The following is a 6381-nucleotide window of genomic DNA, read 5'->3' on the forward strand; positions in this document are numbered from 1 at the left end:
TAACTTAGTTGAATGTTGGATTTGAACACTAAAACACAAAAAAAGAAAACCTATATCACGCTAGATTGATATGAACAATGCAAAGCAAACAAATTGTAATTAGAAACTGAAATTAGAATAAAATTACAAATCAACTTAAATACAATTACAAAGCCAAGTTTACTGAAAGAAAAACCCAATTGAATTTTTTTGCAATTCGAAACAAATAAAATAAACAACTAACTCAGTGAAATTACCACAAAATAAAACAACAAATTTCAACAACTACGCGCTGAAATTCTAATATAATTACAAACAAAATCAAATACAATTACAAACTCAAGTAAACTAAAATAAAAATTACAATTAGCTCTTCAACTTTTTCAGCAAACAAACATATCAAATACAAAAACGATAAACTACAACAAATGAATTACAACTACCCCTACAAACTGACAATGAAAAAGAGAAAACCCAAAATATCAGCCTATAAAATGAATATGTTATTTTTAACATTTACAAGAGTTGAAATGATTATAAATTGAAAAAATTTAGCATTATTTGCTCATTGAATTTCTCTCTGTGTACGTTAACATTGCAATACTTGATTTTTTTTTTGAAGTTATGCTGGGGACAATAAAATTGTCCTCTTTTAATATTTGTTCTTCTTGATTAGTCCTGCTTTTTTTTTTTAATTTGAAGTTTTGATATCCATTGTTCCATTTTAAGCTATGCATATGTTACATTTACATGTTATTGGTTCTCTCCTTATTTGAATTATAACGTAAAAAGTCTTGGTTATTTATAAATTGATATGCTCACTTTTTTTTTAGTTGTTGTAGATTTCAAATGCCAAAAATAAGGTAAAGAAACACGTATTCAATATTATATATTTTTTTCAACTAATTAAAATTTTCTTATTTTGTTATTATGAAGATCTTTAATCAAAAAGTTAAAAAGATTTCAATCATATATTATCTCTGTTTTGTTCTCTTTTGTAAATAACATTTATGGAGACATGTTAAATTATGAGATATTCGTGTAATAAAATGTTTATTTCCTTTGCTTATGACATAAGTTATCTTCTAGTATATGTACTTTTTTTTAAGGATTATTTACTTAACAATATTCTTTTTGTTTACTTTAGTATAGGACTACTGACGGTTACTGTCAATCTTAGGAAGCATTGTTTGTGGTAAATAAGCATGTGTTTTAAATTTTTTAGGCAGATAAAATTTTTATATTTTGTTATTATGCAACTCTTTAGGCAAAAACTTTAAGATGGTTCAAACATGTCACTTGTGTTTTGTTCTCTTTTGTTGGTAGCACTATTTGAGACGTGGATTATGAAATATCCATGGAATAAAAGGTTTGTCTTCCTTCTTTTATTATATTTTTTAGCATTTACTCTTCAGTTTATTTTTCAAAATACTTGAGACATGGATTATGAGGTATCTGCGGAAAAGGTTTGTCTTCCTTCTTTTATCATTTTTTTTTTGTTTAGTTTTTCTTTTTTTTTTGCCTCATTTTTTTAAAAAAAAATTTGATAAAGTTGGAGGGAGTTACAACACTATCTATCTCTTCATCATCTATCACATTAGGTTTTTAAAAGTTTTAAAATAGAGCTCAACAAGGAGATCTTCTCTATGATCATTCTAGGGAAAAAGAAGATATGTGGTTCGATTTCATGACAAATACTGGTGATGGTGGAACCTCGTCTTCTTTGATTGCACGATTACTTGGTTAGCGGTTTCTATTGTTTCTTCAATGTTTCTACTAAGGTTGCATTTACTGAATTGGTAATCAGAAAATTGGAGCTGGTCTATACTGTGGTTTGTTACTATGAGCTACTGTGTTTTATGAGGTATTCGTAAATAAATAGTTTGATTTCTTTCTCTTATGATATAAATTTTATATTGTAATATATATTTTTCAGTTTGATTGCACTTTTTTTATCCCTTTATAGTTTTTTCTTTTAATTTTTTGATGGAGTCCGAGAGAGTTAGGGCTTATCTCTCTATACCATGATCACATTAGGTTTTAGAAGATTTTAATATTATTCTACTTTAAGATAGTTGAACCATAAATTTATAGGAGTGCGTTTATAATTAACAAAAATAATTTAGGAGTCAACAAATTTAACCCAAAATCTCCTAAAATTTTAACCAAACAAATTTAAACACAAAAAAGAACCAAAACAAACAAATTACAATTAGAGACTGAATAGAGAATACAATTCCAAACCCATTCAAGTACCACTAGAAATCCAAATAACCCAAAAGAATGATCCAATTCAATTTTTTATCATTCTAAACAAGTAAACACATAAACGACACGCTTGAATTTACGACAAATTAAACCAAACAAATTTCATAGACCACTACGTACTACAAAATTCAAATACATTTACAAATTAACTCAAATACAATTACAAATTCAAGTAAGCTAAAACAAAATTCACATTTAACTTTTCAACTTTCCCAACAAAGAAGCACCTCAAACGTGATAACGAAAAATTGCGACAAACGAACTAAAACTACAATTAAAAACCGACGAAAACCACAAATATCAGCCCACAAAAAGCATGTCATTTTTAACATTGGGAATAACAAGAGAAGCAGTATTATGTTTGCATAAGCTGAAATGACTATAAATTAAAAAAATTAGCATGAGGTCTTTTTTAATGTTAAGGGAAAAATAAAATTCTTCTCTTTCAGTGTTTGTTCTTCTTGATTTTAGTCATTTTTTTTTTCATTTTAATTTTTGAGTTCCGTTGTTCAATGCAAAACTATGCATATGCTACATATTATTTTTAATGGCTCTTTTTCATTTGAATTATAACGTAGAAAAATTATGGATTTTTTATAAATTGATATGTTCATTTTTGTTTAATTTTGACAGATCTCAAATGCCCAAAATCGGGTATATAATTTTGCATTCAATATTTATTTTTTTCTTTAGCTTGTTAAAATATTGATATTTCGTTTCTATAAAACTCTTTAGACATAAAAATAAGAAAAACACATTCGTATTAGTGATATATTTTTTTTAACAGATAACACTGTTGGAGACATGTTAGATTATAAAATATTTGTTAATTGAAAGGTTTTTTTTTTCTTTACTTATGACATAAAGTTTATTTAACATTACGTTTTTTTTGTTTAGTGTTATGTGCTCAGCGAATTTCTCTTTATTTATTTTAACACAGCACAAGTTTAGTTTATTATCAATCTTAAGGAGGTTGTTCTCTTTGAATGCTTGTTACTCATGGTTTTAGTTGATTTTTTTCTTTTATTTTTCAATTTTGGTACATTTAATTCCCGTGAAAAATTATTTATATATTCTATTTATTTGCTAATAGTTATTTACTCCTTTGAATTATAACATTGATGAATCTTGATTATTTACAAATTGATTTACTCACTTTTATTTGCTTATTGTAGATTTTGAACTCCAAAAATCAAGTAAATAATCATGTACCCAATATTTTATTTTTGCTCAGCTAACTAAAATAATTAGCTCTTGTTATTATGTGACTCTTTAGGCAAAAAATTTAAAATGGTCCAGTTGTCTGTCTTGCATTTTCTTTTCTTTTATAGATAGTATTATTTTGTTATTTGAGTGGTCTGAACTCCTCTACATTTCATCTTTTTCTTGTACCCTATTTTTAATTGGCATACAATAGTTTATGTTCAGATTCATCATATGAAATTTCTCCCAGCTACTCATTATGGGCCATATTTTTTGTCTTCACATTGCAAGTTATATAGTGGAGAGGTCAACAGTTTGAGTGATGATTTCTGGCTCAAATTTTATGGGTAATATGTTGTTGATTATAAAATGTTTGCAAGATTGTTAACATATATGCACTTGTTTTGTCCAAGGTGTAGATTATAATGCTTGGCCATTTATTTCAATTTGTCTCTACTGCCTTCATTGGTGTTTCTTACATTTTTTATGCTTCGTTATTTCATTTCTTCTTCTGATGTTCTGTTTCTGGATTTCTTTTTTTCTCTTAAATTTGGGGGAGTGGGGTGGGGATTGCATTAAGAAATAATATCCAATAGTATCTATATATTATTAGCATTTCACATTAGATGCATTAATATTTGGTTTTTAAACCCTAGAAATAAGGTAAATAATGTTTCCTCAACTAGCTAAAACTTCTATACTTTATTACTATGTAACTCTTTAGACAAAAAGTTTAAGATGGTCAAGTCGTTACTTTTTTTTTTTTATAGGTAGCATTTGATAGATATGTCAATTATGGAGTATTAATCATGGAATAAAAGGTTTGACTTCCTTCCACTTTCTCTCGACCTAATTTGTTTTAAAAAAATTTATTGGAGTTGGAGAGAGTTATGGCGTTATCTCTCTTCCCATCATCTATCACATTAAGTTTTAAAAAAAATTAAAATTATGCAACTATAACTTAGTTGAATGTTGAATTTGAACACTAAAACTCAAAAAAAAAAAAAACCTACATCACACTAAATCGATATGAACAAAGCAAAGCAAACAAATTGTAATTAAAAACTGAAATTGGAATAAAATTACAAATCAACTCAAATACAATTAAAAAGCCAAGTATACTGAAAGAAAATTCCAATTGAATTTTTTTGCAATTCCAAACAAATAAAACAAACAACTGACTAGAGTGAAATTACCACAAAGTTGAATAACAAATTTCAACAACTACGTACTGGAATTATAATATAATTACAAACAAACTCAAATATAATTACAAATTCAAGTAAACTAAAACAAAAATTACATTTGGTTCTTTAACTTTCCCAGCAAAAAAATATCTCAAATACAAAAACGACAAACTACAATAAGGAATTATAACTACCCTTACAAATTGATAAGAAAAAAGAGTAAAGATCAAGTATCAACCCAAAAAACGAATATGTCATTTTTAACATTTGCATGAGTTGAAATGATTATAAATTGAAAAAAATTTTATCATTATTTGCTCAGTGAATTTCTTTCTGTGTACATTAACATAGTAATACTTGAGTTTGTTTTCAATGTTATACAGAGGACAATAAATTGTTCTTTTTAATATCTGTTCTTCTTGATTTTAGTTGTTTTTTTATAATTTGAAGTTTTGTTATCCGTTGTTTCATTCCAAGTTGCGCATATGTTACATTTAATTGCCATCTCCCCATTTAATTTACAACATAAAAAAAGTCTTGGTTATTTATAAATTAATAGGCTTACTTTTGTTTAGTTGTTAAAAATAAGGTAAATAAACATGTATTCAATATTTTTTTTTAACTAGTTAAAATTTTCTTTTTTTGTTATTATGAAAATCTTTAAGTAAAAAGTTAAAGAGAGTTCAATTATATATTCTCTCTATTTTGTTCTCTTTTGTAGGTAACATTACTGGAGACATGTTGGGTTATAAGATATTTGTGTAATAAAATTTTTATTTCGTTTGCTTATGATATAAATTTTGTCTTCTTTTAGATATTTTTTTTTCTATTTAGGATTATTTACTTAGTAATATTCTTTTTGTTTACTTTAATATAGGACATCAAGGCTACTATCAATCTTATGGAGTATTGTTTAAGGTAAATAAACATGTGTTTTTATTTTTTTAGGTAGGTAAAATTTTTATATTTTGTTATTGTGCAACTCTTTAGGCAAAAATTTTAAGATGGTTCAGATGTGTCACTTGTGTTTTGTTCTCTTTTGTTGGTAGCACTCTTTTAAGACGTGGATTATGAGGTGTCAGTGGAATAAAACATTTGTCTTCTTTCTTTTATCATATTTTTTTTGTTTAGTTTTGCTTTTTTTTTAGTCTAATTTTTTTTTAATTTTTTAATAAAATTAAAGAAAGTTACTAACGCTATCTATTTCTACATCATTTATTACATTATGTTTTAAAAAGTTTCAAGATGGAGCTCAACAAGGAGATCTACTCAATGATCATTCTAGTGGAAAAGAAGATCTATGGTTCAATTTCACATAAGATGCATTAATATCTGCTTTAGCCCATAACCTAAAGTGTAGCTCTTCTGTCACTGGAAAGCCTTTTTTTTTTTCTTTCTCATAATAACAATTACAATTATGGTGGTTTCTATTAGCTTGTTGATTTTTTGTCTTTTGAAGGATACTGAAAAAAAAAAAAAAAAGAATTTCCAGAATAGTTTTTTCATTTTCATGTCTTCTAAAACTAAGATCAATTGCATTCCTTTTTCTTATCAATTTCACGGTAAATAATGGTGATGGTAGGAACCCGTCTTTTTCGATTGCACGATTACTTGGTCCACGATTTCTATTGTCTCTTCGGTATTTTTAACCAGGTTGCATTTACTGAAGTGGTAATCAGAATTTTGAAGCTGGTCTATACAGTGGTTTGGTACTATGAGTTGCTGTGTTTTATGAGATATTCGT

Source organism: Carica papaya, chromosome 1 (genome assembly GCF_054855325.1).
Source record: "Carica papaya isolate Zhongbai chromosome 1, ASM5485532v1, whole genome shotgun sequence".
NCBI lineage: Eukaryota > Viridiplantae > Streptophyta > Magnoliopsida > Brassicales > Caricaceae > Carica > Carica papaya.